Source organism: Odocoileus virginianus, chromosome 4 (assembly GCF_023699985.2).
Source record: "Odocoileus virginianus isolate 20LAN1187 ecotype Illinois chromosome 4, Ovbor_1.2, whole genome shotgun sequence".
Taxonomy (NCBI): Eukaryota; Metazoa; Chordata; class Mammalia; order Artiodactyla; family Cervidae; genus Odocoileus; species Odocoileus virginianus.
Window position 1 is genome coordinate 61,283,761 of NC_069677.1, and position 26,400 is coordinate 61,310,160.

Genomic DNA, 26,400 nt, shown 5'->3' on the forward strand with positions numbered 1-26,400 from the left:
GTTGGTCATAGCTTTTCTTCCAAGGAGCAAGCATCTTTTAATTTCATGACTGCAGTCACCATCCACAGTGATTTTGGAGCCCCCCCCAAATAAAGCCTCTCACCATTTCCATTGTTTCCCCATCTATTTGACATGAAGTGATGGGACCAGTTGTCATGATCTTAGTTTTCTATGTTGAGTGTTAAGCCAACTTTTTCACTCTCCTCTTTCATTTTCATCAAGAGGCTCTTTTGTTCTTTTTCACTTTCTGCCATAAAGGTGGTGTCATCTTTGTATTTGAGATTATTGATATTTCTCCTGGCAATCTTGATTCCAGCTCGTGAGTCATCCAGCCTGGCATTTCTCATGATATACTCTGCATATAAGTTAAATAAGCAGGGTAACTATATATAGACTTGACATACTCCTTTCCTGATTTGGAACCATAATACTGCATTTTATACACACACACACATTCACATATAGGGCTTCCCTGGTAGCTCAGTTGGTAAAGAATCTGCCAGTGGTGCAGGAGACCCAGGTTCAATGCCTGGATCAAGAATATCCCCTTGAAAAAGAAATGGCAACCCACTCCAGTATTCTTGCCTGGAAAACCCTATGGATAGAGGAGCCTGGCAGACTACAGTCCGTGGGGTCAAAGGAGTCAGACATGAGTTAGTGACTAAACCACTACTCTGTGTGTGTGTGTGTATGTGTACATAAATACTATAACTACACTAAAATCCATTCACCCATTGGTTCTTTCATCCATTTAATCCATTCATCTACTACTTAGTTAATTTCCATGTCTCAGCTATTGTAAATAATGCTGCAGTGAACACGGGGATACAAATATCTCTTCAAGATAGTGATTTCATTTTATTTGGAGATATTCCCAGATGTATAATTGCCAGATGATATGATAGTTCTATTTTTAAGTTTTTGAGGATCTTCCCTACTGTTTTCCATAGTGGTTGCACTGAATTAAAATCCCACCCACAGTGCACAAGGGTACTGTGCAACATGATGACTCTAGTTAACATTGCTGTATGATATAAGGAAAATCACTGAGTTCTCATCACAACAAGAAATTTTTTTCTCTTCTTCTTTCTTTTTATTGAATCTGTATGAGATGATGTGTGTTAGTTGAACGTATTGTGGCAATCATTATGTGGCAATCACAATATATATAAATCAAGCTGCCATGATGTATACCTGAAACTTATACAGTGATGTATATCAATTGTTTCTCAATAAAAGTGGGGGGAAAAGTTCTGAGATAAGATACAAGATCAGTGTTTTATCCCCATTTAAGTAGTTGTGAATAGAAATGTTCCAGAAGGAAGATGAAGTCTAGGTATGATTCATCTCAGTTGGTTATCTCTTCACCATCTTTCTTCCTGAGGTGTTTTCTAAATTCCAGGATGTTGATGAAGCTCTATATCACTAGCCACATGGGTTTGTGGGTAGCAAGTGATTTGGGGGTGGATTCTGGCTTCTGGCATCATTATCTGTGCTACATTGTCATTTCCTCAGATGTGGGCCATCCAGTTTAGACCTCGGGTACAGTAAATCATTGTTGTTGGCATCTGCAGGAATGTTTATATCCTCAATGACTCTCCAGTCTGATGATCACCAATATCTCCAATGAGAAACCCACCTTTCTTGTCACAAGAGACAAAACCTTTATTGTAACTGGCTCATTCTATTTTGATTAATTCTTGAGAACCTCTTGAGAATAAGAAATAGTTATATACTACAGTTCAATTGGGGAGAGTCACAGAGTGTAAGTAAACTTTGGATAAGAACACAAGGGGCTGTACTTCATAATATCATTTCATCACAACTTTCTCATCTACCTCAGACAATTCAGATATTCTGAGGGAAAAAAAATAAAAGAAAATAATACATATAATTCAGATGGCAAACTGTTTCCTAATTAAATGTCATGAAAATTGTCATCAAAGGCTGATAATTCAAAAGGTGGTAGAGGGAGCCTGGAGTATACATTATAACTTGAATGAAGTATAAATTTTTATTGCTAATCAATTAACTTTATTTTGGCAATTACTTTTAAATCACTAAAAAATCATTTTTTTGAACAAAATACAGTCACTAACCTACTTAATAGCAGATGATTTTGTTGTTTTTTTTGTTCAGTTGCTTAGTAAGTTCCAACTATTTGTGACAAAAGGGATTGTAGTATGACAAGCTCCTCTGTTGTCCACTATCTCCTGGAATTTGCTCAAATTCATGTCCATTGAGTTAGTGTTGCTATGTAATCATCTCATCCTCTGCAGCTCCCTCTTCCTTTTGTTTTCAACCTTTTCCAACACCAGTGTCTTTTCCAATGAGTTGACTCTTTGCATCAGATGGCCAAAATATTGGAGCTTCAGCTTCAGCATCAGTCCTTCCAGTGAATATTCAGTGTGGATTTTGTTAGACAGTTAAAATAGGGAAACAGGGTCCAAGATGGCAGTCAGAGAAATCAGCGACTAGAATAAGCCTGCTACAGGGACAAACAAAGAAAGGAAAAAGTCTGTAAAAGGAAAAGCTGCAGATCCGGTGAGAACCTCTGGTGGGAAAACATGCTCAAACATGCCCTTTTCCCTGACTGACCTTGAGCATATGCCCTATTTGCACTCCCTTCCCTGATTGGTCATGGGTACAAGCCCTATTTCACATAAGGCAGAACGAATCAGGCTCTGGGGATGGCTTAGGAAAAATAAACAAAGGACACAATAGGGGAAATATAAAATGGGGCAGGACTACTACTAGGATGGGGTTGGTTCACTCTCACATCTCAAGGATGTATTGTCTGCTTACTATATCCCACCTGCTTGAGCTGTAACTAGTATGTCATTTCAATTTTTTGCTACAATAAGACAAGAACCAAGGAAAAAGTAGACCTTACCATTTCCTTTAGGATTCACTGGTTTGATTTCCTTGCAGTTCAAGGGACTCTCAAAAGCCTTCTCCAGCACCACAATTTGAAAGCATCAATACTTTGGTGCTCAGCTTTCTTTATGGACCAACTCTCACATCTGTATATGACTACTGGAAAACTGATCTTTACAAGGTGATAAAATCTGTCCTCTGAAAGTCTGTTCTTCGAATTCTGTAATATGTTTGAGGCCTCACTTAATCTGTACATTATCAAGCTTTCCTTATGTTCTGTTTTTTTCTGCGTCTAGAGTTATGCATTTAATTATTTACAAACATTATATGTGCTTTTCATACTGTTCATGGGGTTCTCAAGGCAAGAATACTGAAGTGGTTTGCCAGTCCCTTCTCCAGTGGACCACATTCTATCAGACCTCTCCACCATGACCCGTCTGTCTTGGGTGGCCCCACACAGCAAGGCTTAGTTCATTGAGTTAGACAACTCTGTGGTCCATGTGATCATATTGGCCAGTTTTCTGTGATTATGATTTAAGTATATCTGCCCTCTGATGCCCTCTAGCAACACCTACTGTCTTACTTTGGTATCTCTTACCTTGGACGTGGGGTATCTCTTAACGGCTGCTCCAGTAAAGCTCAGCTGCTGCTCCTTACCTTGGAGGAGAGTTATCTCCTCACGGCCGCCCTCCTGACTTTGAACATGGAGTAGCTTCTCTCCGCCCTCCTGCGCCCCCACAACTGTTACTCCTTGGACGTGGGGTAGCTCCTCCGGCCGCCACCCCTGACCTCGGACGTGGGGTAGCTCCTCTTGGCCGCTCCTGTGCAGTTGCAGCCTGGCGCTCTAGGTCGCTGCCACTGACCTTGGGCGAGGGGTAGCTCCTCTCGGCCATGCTTCTGCGTGGTCCGTAACAGCCTGCGAGCTTCTGTAAAAGTCTAAAAGAGGTGGGAATACCAGACCACCTGACCTGCCTCTTGAGAGAGCTACACGCAGTTCAGGAAGCAACAGTTAGAACTGGTCATGGAACAACAGACTGGTTCCAAATAGGAAAGGGAGTACTCAAGGCTGTATATTGTCACCCTGCTTATTTAACTTATATGCAGAAGACATCATGAGAAAAGCTGGGCTGGAAGAAGCACAAGCTAGAATCAAAATTGCTGGGAGAAATATCAATAACTTCAGAATGCAGATGACACCAGCCTTCTGGCAGAAAGTGAAAGAAGAGAGTGAAAAAGTTGTCTTAAAGCTTAACATTCAGAAAACTAAGATCATGGCATCTGGTCCCATCACTTCATGGGAAATAGATGGGGAGACAGTGGAAACAGTGTCAGACTTTATTTTTTTGGGCTCCGAAATCACTGCAGGTGGTGACTGCAGCCATGAAATTAAAAGACGCTTACTCCTTGGAAGGAAAGTTGTGACCAACCTAGGCATGTTTAAAAGCAGAGACATTACTTTGCCAACAAAGGTCCACCTAGTCAAGGATATGTTTTTTCCAGTGGTCATGTATGGATGTGAGAGTTGGGAAGAAAGCTGAGCACCAAAGAATTGATGCTTTTGAACTGTGGTGTTGGAGAAGACCCTTGAGAGTCCCTTGGACTGCAAGGAGAGCAAACCAGTCCATACTAAACGACATCAGTCCTGGGTGTTCATTGGAAGGACTGATGCTGAAGCTGAAACTCCAATACTTTGGCCACCTCATGCGAAGAGTTGAGTCATTGGAAAAGACCCTGATGCTGGGAAGGATTGGGGGCAGGAGGCGAAGGGGACGACAGAGGATGAGATGGCTGGATGGCATCACCAGCTCGATGGGCATGAGTTTGAGTAGACTCCGGGAGTTGGTAATGGACAGGGAGGCCTGGCGTGTTGCGATTCATGGGGTTGCAAAGAGTTGGACACGACTGAGCGACTGAACTGGCTGACTGACTGATATGTGTTTGGAAATTTTGGAGGCAAAATTTCTCCTTGCTCATCTGAATATTATAAAACACTAAAGAAATCCATATGTCCTTTAAAAGAAGATCTTGCATGAGATTGGCTTATAAACTTGAGTGGCTAATTTATGATAGTTAAATGGAATCTTCTAAATACATAGAAGTATTGTTACATTGTGAAAAAATGAAAAAAATGAGGGCAGTCTCCATGGGTGGAGTTTACATTTTTCCTATGATGTGACTAACTGTGTATTAGAAAGAAAAAAAGAAAAATAGAGAGAGAGACTCCCATGGATTAAAATGGTAAAGAACTGGAAATGGAAAATTGCATGACTTTGTGGGTTTTGTGGAGAGAAGCAAGTAAACATGGGATTTTCCAGTCTCTAACATAGTACACATAGACTTTTGGGTGGTAGGAAAGGAAACTGATGAGTTTTCTTTAGAATATGTTGAGTGTGCAGTTCCTCAGGAATACCAAATAAATGTCTACAGAATTGCAATTCATGAAGCAAAGTTTAGCTGGAGAAAAAGAATACTGGAGGAGGGCAAGGCAACCCATTCCAGTCTTCTTGCCTGGAGAATCCCATGGACAGAGAATCCTGGCAAGCTACAGTCCATAGGGTCTCACAGAGTTGGACATGACTGAAGCAACTTATTACGCATGCACATATACATTAAAGTATGAATTATGAGAATCTGAAAAACAAATATTTGGTAGCTTCTAGGTCAAAATGAGGCATAAGGTTAAAAATCAAAAACAAAAACAGCCAACCAAAGAACAACAACAAAAACTACCTGCAAAATGTTTACTGGCTTTCCAAACAAGGTTAAAGTATGAGGGAAATAAAAATTGAAAACCTAAACTATGTGAAAAGTTTGAAACCAGCTAAACCAAATAGGTGATCATTTTCACCAATATTATTACTCTGAGGACTGGTGGTAGGCAGTTGTGAACCAGATTTCTCTCTTGGCATTTTATCTCTAACTTTCTGACTAAAATTTCTCCAGTATGAAATCACCCCCAGATACCTATGACATCAAGCTACACATAGCCTTCTCCCTCTCATGCCTCCTTAACTCAGACATCTCCCAGCATTTCAGAACTTTCCTTCTTGGCCTCTCTGCTTTTTTTCTCCTTGAAAAACCTCAATATCTTGTCTATTTGTGTTCTTACTTCTTCCCTATGCATCAGCTAAATCATCTGATGCATGATGTGCTCAATACTAATGAACACCTTTGTGATTACATTGATATTAACTGTTTTTTCCCAAGCAATACATACACACTTTTATTCTAAAAGCATGATTTTCATTTTAGACACTATAGAGGATGAGGAAATTGGTTGTGACAAAGATAACATTTGTGCTCAAGCAGTACTAAAAACGTACTCATTGTTTATCGTAGGAATGTTAAAATGTTAGGTTTGACTGATTATAAAAGTTAGCCTCACAAATAATAGAAGAATAATAAAGAAAACCAAATCTGCCTGAGAATAAAAGCTGATGGCATCTCTCTGCCTCTTTTTAACACATATTGATTTTTAGTATCACTACCAATGTCTTTATATTCTAATTGTTTTCCTCTCTTTCACCATTAGAGACAAAATTGATTGAGTGCCCACTTTGTATCAACACTGGGTTAAGTACTCTACATGTAGTAATTCAGTTCTCAAAATGACTTATGCTGGAGATATTATTTCTCCATTTTGCAGAAGAGGAATTGAGACATAGAGATATTTAGAAGCTTACTCAAAGAAAAGCAGCTAGCATTAGAAGAAGGATATCAGTCTGGGTATCCTGAATCCTGACTTCTACTCTTGAGATTATGATATATGAGATTGTGTTGTAGAATGTCTTGAGAATGTTATCATAATGAACTGATTAATCTCTTAGTAACATTTGTGTTATTTTTCTTCCAGTCAATCTCCCCCCCCTCCCTTTTTTTTCTTTGACTTTTTGGCTGTGCTCCACTGCATATAGGATCTTAATGCCCTATCACGGATTAAACCTGCAGCTGCTGCATTGGAACCGTGGAGTCCTGACCACACTGGACCATCAGTAAAGTCCCAGTCAAGGGACTTTTTAGCTTGAATCTTTTGAATGCTAGCTGTAGTGAGGTCAGTTTACTAAGATACTTTGGACTGTAATTACTTCATAATTAGAGTGACCCTTCTATCCATCCTTCATTTGGAAAAGTTTTATTTTTGTTACTCATATGTTTGTTCTTTGCCTGGTACTAGGCAACAGTGTAATTTGTAACCATAGCTAATTGCACACTACTTTTAGAATGACTAGGTGCCTGGAATTGAGTTATAATGCCCTAAATAGAGTAACAAACTTAACAATAATATTTTCTAGGCACAAAATACACTAAAAAAGGAAATTTGAAACTTTTCAAACAGTGCTATGCAAATCAGACATGCTGTGGGAGTTTCACTAATGTTTTTTCATAATAAAATCAATATAATAATAGAGCTTGTCTTAAATTTATCAAATACAGATATTCATTTTCATGTTCACTGAAGTTAAAATTGCCAGGTTTAGCAAACAAAAATACAGGATACCAAGTTAAATTGAATTTGATATGTTGTTGTTCAGTTGCTCAGTCCTGTCCGATTCTTTGTGGACCTATGGACTGCAGCAAGCCAGCCTTCTCTGTCCTGTACTATCTCCCAGGGTCTGTCCAGACTCATTAATTAATTTCATGGCTACAGTCACCATCCACAGTAATTTTGGAGCCCAAGAATATAAAATCTTTCACTGTTTCTATTTTTTCCCCTCTATTTGCCATAAAGTAATGATACCAGTTGCTGTGATCTTCATTTTTTGAATGCTGAGTTTTAAGCCAGCTTTTTCATTCTCCTCTTTCACCTTCATCAAGAGGCTCTTTAGTACCTTATCACTTTCTGCCATTAAGTGAGTGTCATCTGCATATCTGAGGTTATTGATATTTCTCTCAGCAATCTTGATTCCAGCTTGTGATTCATCCAGCCCAGAATTTCACATGATAGTCTCTGAATTTCATGTAAACAAGAAAAAAATTATTTTAATATATATTATGTCTCAACTAGTGCATGTAACACCTATGCTTAGGGGCAGGGGGAAACATTATTTAGCCAAAATTCAAATTAAATTGGGTATCCATTATTTTACCTGATGGCATCCCAGGTGGTGCAGTGATAAAGAATCTGCCTTACCAGGCAGGACACTCCAGTTTGATACCTGGGTTGAGAAGATTCCTGGAGTAGGAAATGGCAATCCACTCCCATATTTTTGCCTGGAAAATCCCATGGTCAGAAGAACCTGGCAGGCTACAGTCAATGAAGGCCCAAAGAGTCAGATACAACTGAGTATGCACGAACACGCATTTTACCTGACAGATCTATCTAGTGAATCTCCTTAGTCTCAGGCAAGTATTTGTTCAATCACTGAGTGATTTCAGAGTTTCCTTTGAGAAAAATAATGTGTTTTAGTCAATACCTCCTTAATTTCTCATAGGGTGGAAATGGCCAGACCTCCATCTTGCCCCAAATAATGATGGTTTCCTAACAATTCACAAGTATGACCACCTGGTATGTGACATAAATGATTCTCTTTCCCAACAACATAGATGCACTTATTAAAGAGCTCAATCATGTGAATAATACAATATTTAAAAAGACACCTTAAGAGTCATCATGCTCTATTCTTCTTGGAGATTCTGTTGTTTCCTCCCATAGCAGGCATGGAAGCTGTGGGAGGTGGGATTAGAGACTCTTTAAGTGTACTTTTTCTTTTTGGCTGAGCTGCTTAGTTTGTGAGATTTCCCCAAACAGGAAATAAACCTGGGGTTATGGCAGTGAACTGGGGCTACCACTGTCCTAAATACTGTACCATCGGGAACTCCCAAGTGTACATATTTTTATGCACTGTATTTTAACAGTATTTTGTGTATCTAACCTTCACTTGTCTTTAATATTTTACTCATTGTCTTACTTTATCCTATGTTGATTTTCATATAAATTTATAAGATGCCTTAAATCGTACCTGGCATTAGGTGCCTTCCATTGTGGTGTAATACAAAGCATACAATATCACTATTGGACAGAAGAGTTGAATGTAATTAAGACTTCAGAGTTAGCTTTTATTGATAAGATATATTGGTATGAAATGAACCAATTTAAAAATATAGGATAGTAGTTAAACTTTAGAGATTGTTCTCCAATGAATGATCTTTACTCTCTGGGTAGTCCTCTTTCCCTTGAGTCCAGTCTTCAGGTTCTCAAGATTTGGTTTTTGATCAATAGAGTGCTACAGAAGTGACCACTGTGTGACATCCAAGGTAGATGGTAAGAAGCCATCATTTTTGCCTGTTGGGGCATATGTTTCAGTGTGTTCCCTCTTGGAATCCAGCCTTCATGATGGAATCAGCTCTGATCACATGGAGATGACACAGACAAGCCTTTCTATTGACAGCCTTACCGATTTCTAAGCTGAGAGCCAGCACTGACTGCCAGGCATACGAACAGGCCAAAATGAACAGTGAAACTGAGCTCAGGCTATCCTGTCATCTGAGATAATGAATAGTATGCTGTTATTTTAAACTGGGGATTTTTAGATATCAATAATAGGTAGGTGGAACTTGGACACAAGGAGGCAGACAAACCCAGAATATGGGACATTCTGTGGGGCAACTGACTCATTTTCCTTAACAGGTCAGTTGCTGAGAAGAAAAAAAAGAAGGCACATATTCTATTTTAGACTAAGAGTGACTTTGGAGACACAACAGCCAAATACCACGTGCACATCTTGTTTAGGTCCTGATTCAAACAAAATATTGTTTTTGTTGTTCAGTTGCTAAGTTGTGTCACTATCTCTGGGAATTTGCTCAAATTCATGATCTTTGATTCAGTGATGACATCCAACCATCTCATCCTGTCACTCACTTCTCCCCTTGCCCTCAAACTTTCCCAGCATTGGGGTATTTTTCCAATGAATCAATTCTTAATATCAGGTGGCAAAATTATTGGAGCTTCAGCATCAGTCCTTGCAATGAATATACAGGGTTGATTTCTTTAGAATGACTAGCTTGGTTGTCTTACTGTCCAAGGGACTCTCAAGAGTCTTCTCCAGCATCACAGTTCAGAAGCATCAGTTCTTTGGCACTCAGCCTTCTTTATGGTCCAATTCTCACACTTGTACATAACTACTGGAAAAGGTATAGCTTTGACTCTATGGACTTTCATTGGCAAAGTGATGTCTCCTCTTTTTAATATGCTGTTTAGTTTTGTCATAGCTTTTCTTCCAAGAAGCAAGCAAGTTTGAATTTTGTGGCTGCAGTGATTTTGGAGCCCAAGAAAATAAAGTCTGTCACCGTTTCCATTTTTTTTCCCCCATCTATTTGCCATGAAGCAATGGGACTGGATGCCATGATCTTAGTTTTTTGAATGTTGAGTTTTAAGCCAGCTTTTCCACTCTCCTCTTTCACCTTCATCAAGAGCTTCTTAGTTCCTCTTTGCTTTCTGCCATTAAAGTGGTAACATCTGCACATCTGAGTTTATTGATATTTCTTCCAGCAATCTTGATTCCAGCTTGTGATTTATCCAGTCCAGCATTTTGCATGATGTACTCTACATAGGAGTTAAATTAGAAGGGTGGCAATATACAGCCTTGATGTATTCCTTTCCCAATTTTGAACCAATCCATTTTTCCTTGTATAGTTCTAACTGTTGCTTCTTGATCCGCATACAGGTTTCTCAATATGCAGATAAGGTGATTTGGTGTTTCCATCTCTAAGAATTTTCAGTAGTTTGTTGTGATCCACATAGACAAAGACATAATTAGAGAAGCAGATGTATATACTTTTCTGGGTTCCTCTTGCTCATTCTATTATTCAAAGGATGATGGCAATATGATCTCTGGTTCCTCTGCCTTTTCTAAATCCAGCTTGTACATCTGGAAGTTCTTGGTTCAGGTACTGCTGAAGCTTAGCTTGAAGGATTTTGAGCATGACATTAATAACATGTGAAATGAATGCAGTTATATGGTAATTGGAATATTTTGTGGAATTGCCTTTATTTGGGATTGGAATGAAAACTGCCAGTCCTGTGACCATTTCTGAGTTTTCTAAGTTTGCTGGCATTTTGAGTGCAGCACTTTAACAGCATTATCTTTTAGTAGTTTAAATATGTTTAAGCAATTCAGAAATTTGAATACATTTACAGGTTATGGTAATTCTGTTAGGAGTTATGGTGACATAAGATAAAGCCTACTTCTTTTTTGTAGTTGGATGTGAAATTGTGTGACAGGGAAATGATATGTTTGCCATTTGCTTTAATGAGCAAATGAAGTGGTAAAAGGGGAAAGAGATATATTAGGCAAGAAGAAAAATCTTGATACTTTTTGGCTCTGGTGAAGGATACAGGGAAATACATTGTCGTATCTTCTCTTCTGGCTCTGGTGAATGATACAAAGTCCACTGCAGTATCTTTTCTACTTCAATGTTTATTTGAAAATTTTCATAATCAAAAATTAGTAAAATGCTTTCTAAAGTTGTGAAAAATATAAACTACACTCATTACTCATTTATGCATGTAAACATGGTAATTATATCCCTATCCATATAAACACACAAATAGATCAAATTATTCAGAAAATAAGAATTATATATCATTTTATAGGTATAATTGTACATGATTTACATACTAAATCAATATTTTTCAATTAAATATACTGATATTATGAAAATAAAGTGTATAAAAATACTTTATAACCTGTTCTATTTCTTTTCTTACTTAGTATTTTCAGAATGAAATTTAAGACTTAAGCAAAACGTTTCTTCATCTTTTCTTGATGTTATTCCCTATCCCATTCCACTCCACCATTTTATCTATATTTATACTAACATGTGAGTGATTATATTTTAGTAGAGTTGAAAGACTTTCTCGAAGTCATCACAGATTAGAGGATATATGTAAAGTATCTAATATTTTGTATTAGATTCTAATACTAACATATCTTCAATCATAGTTATGCAAAGCAGGACAGCTGTTGGTTTTATCTATATATACAAATGCTAGATAGTTAAATGAACTACTCATGAGTTACTAGAAAGTTACTAGTTAAGATTTAGTAACTCCGATTCTTGAATATATTTCAATGAATACTTTATGTGTAAGAATCTGGTTAATATCCCTTCTTTCAAAGATTCACTATAAATAAAGAAAAACATTACTGCATTAAAATGTCAAAAGTGGTCCCAAAGTATAAATTTTAAAGTGACCTTTGAACCACTTTGAAGCTTTCCATTTCAAATTAATATTATAGCAAACTGACAAATAATATCCTACAATTTGCCTCATGAACTTTTCTTTTATAGACCTAAAAGAAACCAGAGAATTCCAAATTAAATTTATGCTAAATCACAAAAAGTAAGAACTAAGAGTTAGGCTTAAAATAGTCAATGATAAGTGGACTCAGCTTGATGTAGACAGCTTTATAAGAATCTTTAAAAATTCCTATAATATTCTTGCTGTGAGCTGAAGTGGTGCTAAAAATCCATTCTTTTCAAATGACCCTAAGAAGAAATGACTCTTCTGAATATGCAAAATGTTAAATTAATTATTAGGTGTATTTTTAAAGCTTTCACAGTCGTTAATATTTTCCCAGATTCTTTGACAAAGGGTTTGATTCCTGAGCCTTTTTCAATAGGATGGAAATTTGTTCAAGTAACAGGAATCCTATCAATGTGAGGGCAAGAGAATAAAGATAACCCATTTCCCTTTTGCGGATTAGCTATTAAATGCCATCCTGACATTTAACATTGACATTGACAGTATGACCAGAGAGGTTTTCTCTTTTCTTGCTACTTTCTGGGGAAAATATAAATTCATAAGTTTAAAAATGCTATTTCCCCAAACCTTTGTTGAAAGCTGATTAAAACGATTGCTTGGACAGAGAGTCAAAGAAAATCTGCCACAACATATAAAATGAATTAGTTTTAAAAATACCAGGTGAAACAAAAAATTTTCAGTTTATGTTAATAGAACAAAGCTTTGTATTTTGTGTTCGACCTGCTAAAGTGATTGATTACAGAAGGCTACATAGATAATTTAGAGCTAGTCATACATGTATTTTGAAAGTATACAAAAATCAATGTGTGTGCATAGTCATTCACTTGTGTCTGACTCTTTGTGACCCCATGGATTGAAGCCTACCAGGCTTTCTGTCCACGGGATTTCCAAGGCAAGAATACTGGAGTGGGTTGCCATTTCCTACTCCAGGGAATCTTCCCAACCCAGGGCTGGAACCCGAGTCTTTCGCATCTCCTCCATTGGCAGGCAGGTTCTTTACCACTGAGTCACCTGGGAAGCACACAGAAATTAATAACGGTAGGAAATAAATACGTTTCCTGACAAATACAATGTGTTATGATACAGAATAATCTCTTGATAAAAGTAACCACTTAAAAAATAAACTTGAAGTTTTCTGTTTGTTTTGCATCATTTGAAGATTCACAATCAGAATCTTTTATATCTTTGGGGTTCCACTTCTTGCCTGCTAAAAGTGAGCCTGGCGACAGAGCAATAAAGTCCAGGGTTCTGTCTGTGGGTCTTCCCCTCTGGTGCTCCTGGTTAGCCTAGGGCAATTGTGTGAGGTGGGCAACTTTGTCACTTGCAACACTCAAACCAAACTCTATACCCCCTTCTTTCTTAGTGCTCTCTACCCAAAAGAAGTGATTACCTTCTTTGTGTGTGTGTGTGTGTGTGTGTGTGTGTGTGTTAGTCAGTTTTGTCTGACATTTTGTGACCCCATGGACTGTAGTCCACCAGGCTCCTCAGTCGATGGAGTTCTCCAGGTAAGAGTACTGGAGTGGACAGCCATTCCCATTTCCAGGTGATCTTCCTGTCCCAAGGATCAAACCTGGGTCTCCTGCTTTATAGGTGGATTCCTTCAAGCTCATTCACTGTAGAGCAAAATTCAACCTAGTTATTGATTGAAGGTGGAATTATTCATAATAGCCAGCATAGTCATTACTCCTGAGCTGTTTCCATTCTAGTAATCTCTGCAGTCTAAAGCAGGGTGCTTAAGAAGCACTTGGTGAAATTGCAAAAATAGTGCACACTTTTGGACAATATCCCCAAAAGTTTTGCTTCAGCTATATGGAATCAGTTTAAGTAATCTATGTTTAAAATAAGCTTTCAGACTTATTCTTCTATTTCTATCTCCTGTTATGATATTAAAAAAAATAGATTTACTGAGATATATTTCACATGCCACACAAAATTTATAATTCACCCATTCAAAATGTATAATTCTATTTTTGCTTTTAGTATTTTCACTGAACTGTGCAATCATCACCACAGACCATGTTAAAACACTTTCATCACCCCAAATAAATGCCATACTCACTGGCTATGACTCCCCACTCCCTTGTCTCTGCCCATCCCCCCACCCCAGCACGTGACATCCACAAATCTGTTTTTTCTCTCTATGTCACTGAAAGTGGAGATCTGGCTGCTTGCCACTCAAAAGCCAGTAAAGAGGCAAGGTTGGTGGAAAGGAAAGCTTATTTTGGATGCCAGCAATGGGGAAGTGGGAGTGAGGGTGAGGGTGGGGAGAACTCCAGTCCAGAAGCCAACTCTGCCTCCCCACCAACAATCAGTGAACAAGAGCTTTTTCTGAGGAAGGGGGGTACATGTAGAAACAGTACAGTCATCTCTGACAGTCATCTTGAAATTAGTCATCGGTGGTCTGACCAGTGCCATCTTGGTTGTTTTAAGCACAGTTATTCTTCAGTTCCAGGGTCAATTTGTTTCTGTTTCCTTGAGGCCGATTCTCCAAGTGTGGCAGCTTATGTCATGGCTGCAGTCTGATCATCACGTATGTGTGTGTGCACTTAGTCATGTCTGACTCTTTGTGACCCCATGAAACCCTGCCAGGTTTCCCTGTCCATGAAATGTATCAACCAAGATTACTGGGGTGGGTTGCCATTTCTTTCTTCTGTGGATCTTCCTGACCCAGGGATCGAATCTACCTCTCTTGTGTCTCCTGCATTGGCAGGTGGATTCATTACCACTAGTGCCACCTGAATTAACTTCTTCTACTTGGTGGGGATTTCAGTATCTACAAGACAGCTCAGAAAGAATAATATTTAATAGCCCTTGAAGAGGAACTAAATGTCCTTGACTATGCTTAATGACTAGCCTATTCTTACTTAGTCTTCTTGGACTGTTTTCCTTTGTTTCTGCATTTTTTCACTTCTCTGGTTAAGTTTATGTTTTGGCTAAAGCTTTTCTACAAAAGACAGGTGAAGGTCATGGAAGGGAAGGATCATAGTGCCCTCTTTCATTTCATTCATGGATTTGCCTATTCCAGACATTTGATATAAATAAAATATGTGGTTTTTTTTTCTTAAAATATGTGTTTTTTTTGTGACTGGCTTCCTTCATTTAGCAGAAAGTTTTCAAGGTTTACCTATGTTGTAGCATGTATCAGTTTTTCTTTTCTTTTTTTGCAAAAAATGTTCCATTGTATGGACATATCTCGGTTAATATATCTATTTATCAAGTAAGTATGGGCATTTGAATTGTTTCTTTTTGACTATTATAAGTAATGCTGCTATGAAAATGCATATGCAAACTTTTGATATATAATTTTATTTCTTCTGGGTGTAAATCTTAAAGAGGTATTGCTGGGTCATATTTTAAGTCTGTTTAACTTTTTAAGGAAATGGTGAACTGCTTTTGTAATGCAGCTATATCATTTACATTATCCTCAGTATGTATGAGGGTTTTCGTCTTCTTGAATGCCTGCAATTATCTTCCTTTAAAAACGTTTTAGCCATTCTAGTGCACATAAAGTGGTATCACATTGTGGTTTTAATTTGAATTCTCCTAATGCTTAAGATGTTGAGCAATGCCTCATGTGCTTTTGAGCATTTGCATGTTCTCTTTGGAAAAACGTCTATTCAAATTCTTTGTCCAGGTTTTAATTAGTCCTTTTATTAATGTGTTACAACAATTAATACATTACAACTCATTAAGAAGTATTCTGAATGTATTTCTTATCATATATATAATTTTCAGATACTTTCATTATTTTGTGAGCTGTCTTTTCACTTTCTTGTTGGCTATCGAAGCACAAAAGTATTAAATTTTTATGTAGTCTAATTTATCTATTTATTTCCTGTTTTGTTTGTGTTTTTGGTGTCATATCTAAGAAACTATTATCTAAGCCAAGAACATGCAGATTTACTCCTGTATTTCTAAGAATTTTTAGCTTTTATTTCTATGATGGATTTTGAATTAATTTTTGTGTGTAGTATATAGTGTGGGTCTGAGTTCATCCCTTTGCATGTGGATACCTGGTTGTCCTAGCACTATTTGTTCAAAAGATTATTCCTTTCTCATTGAATTGTCTTGAGACCTTTGTTGAAAGTTAGTTGACTGTTAAATTTACTCTTTTTGTGTGTGTGATTTTCATTCTATTCCATTAAAATCTGTCTATTCTTACAACAGTACCACACACTTTGATAATTGTAGATCTATGTTAACTTTTGAAATAGGGAAATGTGTGCCCTCAATTTTATTCCTTTTTTTAAAAGACTTTTTTTGGCTATTCTAGCTATCTTTTGCAATTTTCTATATGTTTTAAGATCAACTTAATTTTTGCAAAGAAGCTGAGATTTTGATAGACACTGCTTTGCATCTATAGACTAATTGGGGAAATATTATCATCCTAACAATAGCAAGTCTTGTGTTGGTGAACATGTAATGTTTTTCTACTTATTCTGATTTTCTTTAATCTTTCTTTTTCCAATCTTTCTATCACCAGTATTTTGCAGTTTTCAGAATTCAGCTCCTGTGCTGTTTTGGGTTAAATTTATACTCAATATTTTTTTTCTTTTTGATGCTACTATAAATAGAATTTTTCTTAATATTGCTTTTGGAAGTGTCAGGTGACTGTGTGATCCTCAGTTTTTGTCTCGTCACAATAAAGATTTGAAGTGACGGACATTAAAGCCCTCTTGGCATGTCACAGCTCTCAGGTCTTGGACAGACCGTGTTATAGCTCTTAGACAAATCAGTGTTACAGCTTGTTGTTACAACCCTATTTTATTTAGAAGACAGCAGGAAAATCTGTCTTCAAGGAGTGAGGGCATGTCAATCCAAAGATGTGAAGAGAAGAGCACCCCAGCATGCGAGAGAGAGAGAGAGAGAGAGAGAGAGAGAGAGAGAGAGAGAGAGAGCAAGCGAGCTTTGGCTCCTCTTTTTATATGTTTCTCTTTCTCTGGGCCTGTTCTATGTAAATTGGGCCATCCAGAAGTGCTGTTTGTTTTACCTGAGTTCCTCATTCCGCTTAGACCTTCCTTTTTCTATTTTCACGGGTTTTTCCCTTCCAGGTCTTTTAGCCACCACCATTTTGGACTCCTTTTCCCTATTTTAACTACCTAACAGAAGGATCATTGTTAGTGTGTAGATTTGGGGGTATTATTCTAGTATTCTGCAACCTTGCTGAGCTCATTTAGTAGTTCTAATATTTTTTTTTTTAGTGGATTACTTAGAATATTCTATCACAAGATCATCTCATCTGCAAATATAGATGATTTTGATTCTACCTTTGCAGCCTTTTTTTCTACTTACATGCTTTTTTTTTTTTTTTTTTCCTGTTTACCTAGTTGTCTGGACCCTTGAGTATTTCTGAAGCAAGTAGTTGGGGGATTAGATTTAGATAAAGTAAATTAGAAAGAAAACCTTAGGCATTTCAGGGGGGAGGAGCCAAGATGGCGGAGGAATAGGACGGGGAGACCACTTTCTCTCCTACAAATTCATCGACAGAACAATTGAACGCTGAACAAAGTTCACAAAACAACTTCTGATCGCTAGCAGCGGACATCAGGCGCCCAGAAAAGCAACCCATTGTCTTCGAAGGGAGGTAGGACAAAATATAAAAGATAAAAAGGGAGACAAAAGAGCTAGGGATGGAGACCTGTGCCGGGAAGGGAGTCTTAATAAAGGAAGTTTCCAAGCACCAGGAAAGCCTCGCGCTGGCGGGTCTGAGGGAAGTTTTCAAATCTCGGAGGGCAACCTAACTGGGAGGAAAAATTAAATAAGGCCCACAGATTACGTGCCTAAAAGCAACTCCCAGCAAAAAAGTACTCCAGATGCCCGCACCCGCCACCAGCAAGTGGGGGCAAAACGGAGAGGAGCGGGCAGCATTGCTTAGGGTAAGGACTGGGCCCGAACGCCCTGAGAGCAGTCAGAGGGGGCTTTTTTTAAACTGTAGGATAGCAAGAGAAAATTAACCAGCCAGAACACACTGCCCGCGGTTCGCAAAACAAAGGGACTGAGAAACTCCAGAGAAGAGCCGGCCCATCCCCGCTGGAGGTAGGAGGGAGGGGGAATGGGAAAGGGGCAAACTCAGCCCCAGAAACCCCCCCCCCCCCCACACACACACACACACTGCAAACAGGCCCCCGGTTCCTATCTAAAGACTTCCTGAGACCCGACCAGCGGCGTGCGCTGGGGCCGCGGAGGGAAAAGACACGCCGTACCCAGGGAGAGTGCGCCCAAGCCTCTTGCCGGGGAAGGCACAAAACGCAGGCGCAACCGAATCCGCGCTTTTGTGGAATACCCGAAAAAGAACTGCACTCAAAGCAGGGCCCGCTCCATATAGAGCATCCGGGAGTCTGAGCAGTGTAGATGGGGAAAGCACAGACACCCCTGTACGGGGCAAACCCAGTGTGGCCGGAACACGGTGAGTAATCCCCACACACAGCGATATCTGTCTGCAGCACCCCGCCCTCCCCGTAGCAGGACTGAACTGAACTAGCAAACCTAAATAAAAGATCACCTCCGCCCGCCTGTGTCAGGGCAGAAATTAGACATCAAAGAGATGGCAAACAGAAGCCAAATAAACAAAGGGAACTGCTTCAGAAAGGACCGGTGCAACAGATTAAAATCCCTAAAGGTAACACCAACTACACTGGAAGGGGCCTATACATATCGAGAAGTTTAAGCTGGAAAGAGGAGCTATCTGAAATTGAACTGAACCTACACTGACTGCAACAGCTTCAGAGAAATTCCTAGATATATATGTATATTTTTTGTTAAATTTAAAGACAAAAAAATTTTTTTTCTTTCCTTTTTTTAAAAATTTTTTCTCTTTTATTTTCTTTTAAAATTCGCTCTCACTCCCCCATTACTCCTCAACTTTCATTTTCATATATTTCTATTATTTTTTTTAATTAGGGAAAAAATTTTTTTTTCTTTCTTTTTTTTTTTTCTTTTTCTTGTTTTTCTCTCCTATTTCCTTTTAAAGTCCTCTAATACTCCTCTATTATTCCTTAATTTTCATTTTCATTTCACTGTAACCTTGCAAAAAAAAAAAAAAAAAAGAGAGAGAAGCCCTATTGTTAGAATGAACTTCATATATATTTCTATATTTTGTGTTTCTGTTTTTGTTTTTAAATATTGTATTTCAAAGAGTCAAACCTCTATGCTAGATTTTTAATCTTTGTTTTTCAGTATGTGATATAAATTTTGGACATTAAAGAATCCAATATTCAGTTCCCATTTCTATTCAGGAGTGTGTTGATTACTCTCTCCCACTTTTGACTCTCTGTTTTCTACCTCAGAACACCTCTATTTCCTCCTTTCCCCTTCTCTTCCCAATCCAATTCTGTGAATCTTTGTGGCTGTCTGGGCTACGGAGAACACTTTGGGAACAGATAACTGCGTAGATCTGTCTCTCTCCTCTTGAGTCCCCCTTTTTCTCCTCCTGCTCACCTCTATCTCCTTCCTCCCTCTCCTATTCTTCATGTAACTCTGTGAACCTCTCTGGTTGTCCCTCACAGTGGAGAATCTTTTCACCATTAACCTAGAAGTTTTATTATCAGTGCTGTATAGTTGGAAAAGTCTTGAGACTACTAGAAGAATAAAACTGAAATCCAGAGGCAGGAGACTTAAGCCCAAAACATGAGAAAACCAGAAAACTCCTGACTACATGGAACATTAAGGAATAAGAGACCATCCAAAAGACTCCATACCTACACCAAAACCAGCCACCACCCAAGAGACAAGAAGCTCCAGAACAAGACATACCACGGACATTCTATAGCAACACAGGAACATAGACCAAAGTGTCAACATACCGGCTGCCCAAAGTCACAGCTAACACATAGACCCATCGCGAAACTCATTACTGGACAATCCATTGCACTCCAGAGAGAAGAAATCCATTTCCACGCACCAGAACACTGACACAAGCTTCCCTAACCGGGAAACCTTGACAAGCCAATCATCCAACCCCACCCACTGGGTAAAATCTCCACCATGAAAAGGAACCACAGACCACCAGAATACAGAAAGCCCACTCCACACACAGCAATCTAAACAAGATGAAAAGGCAGAGAAATACCCAACAAGTAAAGGAACATGAAAAATGCCCACCAAGTCAAACAAAAGAGGAGGAGATAGGGAATTTACCTGAAAAAGAATTTCGAATAATGATAACAAAAATGATCCAAAATCTTGAAAACAAAATGGAATTACAAATAAATAGCCTGGAGACAAAGATTGAGAAGATGCAAGAAATGTTTAACAAGGACCTAGAAGAAATAAAAAAGAGTCAATTAAAAATGAATAATGCAATAAATGAGATAAAAAACACTCTGGAGGGAACCATGAGTAGAATAACAGAGACAGAAGATAGGGTAAGTGAGGTAGAAGATAAAATGGTGGAAATAAATGAAGCAGAGAGGAAAAAGAAAAAAGAATCAAGAGAAATGAGGACAACCTCAGGGACCTCTGGGAAAATGTGAAATGCCCCAACATTCGAATCATAGGAGTCCCAGAAGAAGAAGACAAAAAGAAAGGCCATGAGAAAATACTCGAGGAGTTAATAGCTGAAAACTTCCCTAAAATGGGGAAGGAAATAGCCACCCAAGTCCAAGAAACCCAGAGAGTTCCAAACAGGATAAACCCAAGGTGAAATACCCCAAGACACATATTAATCAAATTAACAAAGATCAAACACAAAGAACAAATATTAAAAGCAGCAAGGGAGAAACAACAAATAACACGCAAAGGGATTCCCATAAGGATAACAGCTGATCTATCAATAGAAACCCTTCAGGCCAGAAGGGAATGGCAGGACATACTTAGAGTAATGAAAGAGAATAACCTACAACCCAAATTACTGTACCCAGCAAGGATCTCATTCAGATATGAAGGAGAACTCAAAAGCTTTACAGACAAGCAAAAGCTGAGAGAATTCAGCACCACCAAACCAGCTCTTCAACAAATGCTAAAGGATCTTCTCTAGGCAGGAAACACAGAAAGGTTGTATAAACGCGAACCCCAAACAACAAAGTAAATGGCAACGGGACCATACCTATCAATAATTACATTAAATGTAAATGGGTTGAATACCCAAGCAAAAGACAAAGGCTGGCTGAATGGATACAATAACAAGATCCCTATATATGCTGTCTACAAGAGACCCACCTCAAAACAAGGGACGCACACAGACTAAAAGTGAAGGGCTGGAAAAAAATATTTCACGCAAATGGAGACTAAAGGAAAGCAGGAGTCACAATACTCATATCAGATAAAATAGACTTTAAAATAAAGGATGTGAAAAGAGACAAAGAAGGACACTACATAATGATCAAAGGATCAATCCAAGAAGAAGATATTGCAATTATAAATATATATGCACCTAACATAGGAGCACCACAATATGTAAGGCAAATACTAACGAGTATGAAAGAGGAAATTAATAGTAACACAATAATAGTGGGAGACTTTAATACCCTAGTCACAACTATGGATAGATCAACTAAATAGAAAACTAACAAGGAAACACAAACTTTAAAGGACAGAATGGACCAGCTAGACCTTATTGATATCTATAGGACGTTTCACCCCAAAACAATCAACTTCATCTTTTTCTCAAGTGAACATGGAACCTTCTATAGAATAGATCACATCCTAGACCATAAATCTAGTCTTGGTAAATTCAAAACAATTGAAATAATTCCAGTCAGCTTTTCTGACCACAGTGCAGTAAGATTAGATCTCAATTACAGGAAAAATAATTTTAAAAATCCAAACATATGGAGGCTAAACAACACGCTTCTGAATAACCAACAAATCATAGAAGAAATCAAAAAAGAAATCAAAATATGCATAGAAATGAATGAAAATGAAAACACAACAACCGAAAACCTATGGGACACTGTAAAAGCAGTGCTAAGGGGAAGATTCATAGCATTACAGGCCTACCTCAAGAAACAAGAAAAAAGTCAAATAAATAACCTAACTCTACACCTAAAGCAACTAGAAAAAGAAGAAATGAAGAATCCCAGGGTTAGTAGAAGGAAAGAAATCTTAAAAATTAGGGCAAAAATAAATGCAAAAGAAACTAAAGAGATGATAGCAAAAATCAACAAAGCTAAAACCTGGTTTTTTGAAAAAATAAACAAAATTAACAAACTGTTAGCAAGACTCATTAAGAAACAAAGGGAGAAGAACCAAATTAACAAAATTAGAAACAAAAATTGAGATAACAACAGACAACACTGACATACAAAGGATCATAAGAGACTACTACCAGCAGCTCTATGCCAATAAAATGGACAACTTGGAAGAAATGGACAAGTTCTTAGAGAAGTATAACTTTCCAAAACTGAACCAGGAAGAAATAGAAGATCTTAACAAACCCATCACAAGCAAGGAAATCGAAACTGTAATCAGAAATCTTCCAGCAAACAAAAGCCCAGGACCAGGTGGCTTCACAGCTGAATTCTACCAAATATTTAGAGAAGAGCTAACACCTATCTTACTCAAACTCTTCCAGAAAATTGCAGAAGGAGGTAAACTTCCAAACTCATTCTATGAGGCCACCATCACCCTAATTCCAAAACCAGACAAAGATGCCACAAAAAAAGAAAACTACAGGCCAATATCACTGATGAACATAGATGCAAAAATCCTTAACAAAATTCTAGCAAACAGAATCCAACAACATATTAAAAAAATCATACACCATGAGCAAGTGGGCTTTATCCCAGGAATGCAAGGATTCTTTAATATCCACAAACCAATCAATGTGATACACCAAATTAACAAATTGAAAGATAAAAACCATATGATTATCTCAATAGCCGCCGAAAAAGCCTTTGACAAAATTGAACATCCATTTATGATTAAAACACTCCAGAAAGCAGGAATAGAAGGAACATACCTCAACATAATAAAAGCTATATATGACAAACCCACAGCCAGCATTACCCTCAATGGTGAAAAATTGAAAGCATTTCCCCTAAAATCAGGAACAAGACAAGGGTGCCCACTCTCACCACTCCTATTAAACATAGTTTTGGAAGTGTTGGCCACAGCAATCAGGGCAGAAAAAGAAGCAAAAGGAATCCAGATAGGAAAAGAAGAAGTGAAACTCTTTCTGTTCACAGATGACATGATCCTCTACATAGAAAACCCTAAAGACTCTACCAGAAAATTACTAGAGCTAATCAATAAATATAGTAAAGTTGCAGGATATAAAATTAACACACAGAAATCTCTTGCATTTTTATACACTAACAATGAGAAAACAGAAAGTGAAATTAAGGAAACAATACCATTCACCATTGCAACAAAAAGAATAAAATACTTAGGAGTGTATCTACCTAAAGAAACAAAAGACTTATACATAGAAAGCTATAAATCACTGATGAAAGAAATCAAAGAGGACACAAACAGATGGAGAAATATACCGTGTTCATGGATTGGAAGACTCAATATTGTCAAAATGGCTGTACTACCCAAAGCAATCTATAGATTCAATGCAATCCCTATCAAGCTATCAACGGTATTTTTCACAGAACTAGAACAAATAATTTCACAATTTGTTTGGAAATACGAAAAACTTCGAATAGCCAAAATAATCTTGAGAAAGAAGAATCGAACTGGAGGAATCAACCTGCCTGATTTCAGACTATACTACAAAGCCACAGTCATCAAGACAGTATGGTATTGGCACAAAGACAGAAATATACATCAATGGAACAGAATAGAAAGCCCAGAGATAAATCCACGAACCTATGGTCACCTTATCTTCGACAAAGGAGGAAAGGATATACAATGGAAAAAAGACAACCTCTTTAACAAGTGGTGCTGGGAAAACTGGTCAACCACTTGTAAAAGAATGAAACTAGAACACTTTCTAACACCATACACAAAAATAAACTCAAAATGGATTAAAGATCTAAACGTAAGAACAGAAACTATAAAACTCCTAGAGGAGAACATAGGCAAAACACTCTCCGACATAAATCACAGCAGGATCCTCTATGACCCACATCCTAGAATATTGGAAATAAAAGCAAAAATGAACAAATGGGACCTAATCAAACTTAAAAGCCTTTGCACAACAAAGGAAACTATAAGCAAGGTGAAAAGACAGCCCTCAGATTGGGAGAAAATAATAGCAAACAAAGCAACAGACAAAGGATTAATCTCAAAAATAGACAAGCAACTCCTCCAGCTCAATTCCAGAGAAATAAATGACCAAATCAAAAAATGGGCCAAAGAACTAAACAGACATTTCCACAAGGAAGACATACAGATGGCTAACAAACACATGAAAAGATGCTCAACATCACTCATTATCAGAGAAATGCAAATCAAAACCACAATGAGGTACCATTACAAGCCAGTCAGGATGGCTGCTATGCAAAAGTCTACAAGCAATAAATGCTGGAGAGGGTGTGGAGAAAAGGGAACCTTCTTACACTGTTCGTGGGAATGCAAACTAGTACAGACACTATGGAGAACAGTGTGGAGATTTCTTAAAACACTGGAAATAGAACTGCCATATGACCCAGCAATCCCACTTCTGGGCATACACACCGAGGAAACCAGATCTGAAAGAGACACGTGCACCCCAATGTTCATCGCAGCACTGTTTATCATAGCCAGGACATGGAAGCAACCTAGATGCCCATCAGCTGAGAATGGATGAGGAAGCTGTGGTACATATACACCATGGAATATTACTCAGCCATTAAAAAGAATTCATTTGAATCAGTTCTGATGAGATGGATGAAACTGGAGCCCATTATACAAAGTGAAGTAAGCCAGAAAGATAAAGACCATTACAGTATACTAACACATATATATGGAATTTAGAAAGATGGTAATGATAACCTTATATGCAAAACAGAAAAAGAGACACAGATGTATAGAACAGACTTTTGGACTCTGTGGGAGAAGGCGAGGGTGGGAAGTTTGAAGAGAGCAGCATCAAAACATGTATATTATCTAGGGTGAAACAGATCACCAGCCCAGGTTGGATGCATGAGACAAGTGCTCGGACCTGGTGCACTGGGAAGACCCAGAGGGATCGGGCAGAGAGGGAGGTGGGAGGGGGGATCGGGATGGGGAACACATGTAAATCCGTGGCTGATTCATGTCAATGTATGACAAAACCCACTACAATATTGTAAAGTAATTAGCCTCCAACTAATAAAAAAATAAATAAATAAAATGCAAAATAAACCTTAGGCATTTCAGATATTGACAAAGACAAGATTGAGACCTCAGAAATTCGCACTTAAATCCCACAAGAAGGTTAGGTGTCCACTCCATTACAAATAAATATAGCTCATGAGAGAGATAACTGAGGACTACGTAAATGTTGTAGCCAAGTTTGTTGCTCTTTAGAGAATTAAAAAAAAAAATGTGATTTTAATGACAATCTCTACGTTGATACACAAAACACACAATTTTAAATGTTTATTCTACCTAACAGTATATTGAAAAAAGAAAAATATTTAATTTAATGTATTTAATATTTTATAACTATTTATATAAAATAATGTATAATTATGAATTTTATATAAAATAATAAATATCATTAAAATATTTTAAAATATTTAATTTAATTTTTGAGTTCTTAGGTCATTAGTAGTTCTGTGAACTCAGGAGAATCAGTTACTCCTACTGATTTTAATTTTACTGATTTTAAAACAAGAAAACTAATGGTAACATGATCTCTTTAATGCACCAATAAGATTGTTAGTATCTAGCACATAGTAGATATTAACATGCTTCTAAATTGGAGAAGGCAATGGAACCCCACTCCAGTACTCTTGCCTGGAAAATCCCATGGATGGAGGAGCCTGGTAGGCTGCAGTCCATCGGGTCGCTACAAGTCGGACACGACTGAGCGACTTCATTTTCACTTTTCACTTTCACACACTGGAGAAGGAAATGGCAACCCACTCCAGTGTTCTTGCCTTGAGAATCCCAGGGATGGGGGTGCTTTGTGGGCTACCGCCTATGGGGTCACACAGGGTCAGACATGACTGATGTGACTTAGCAGCAGCAGCAAATTCATAATGAATGAATCTTTTCTGTATCAAATTGTTCTTGTTCACATTTGAAATCACATTTAAGTGCTCGCTTTGGCAGCACATATCCTAAAATTGAAATCACATTTAAATTAAAATATTATTCAAAATATTGGCATTTTTTGTTATTTCTCTCCAGCATTTAAAACTTTTGAGTTGATGTCATTTGAAAATGAGGATATAAAAAAAAAGAAA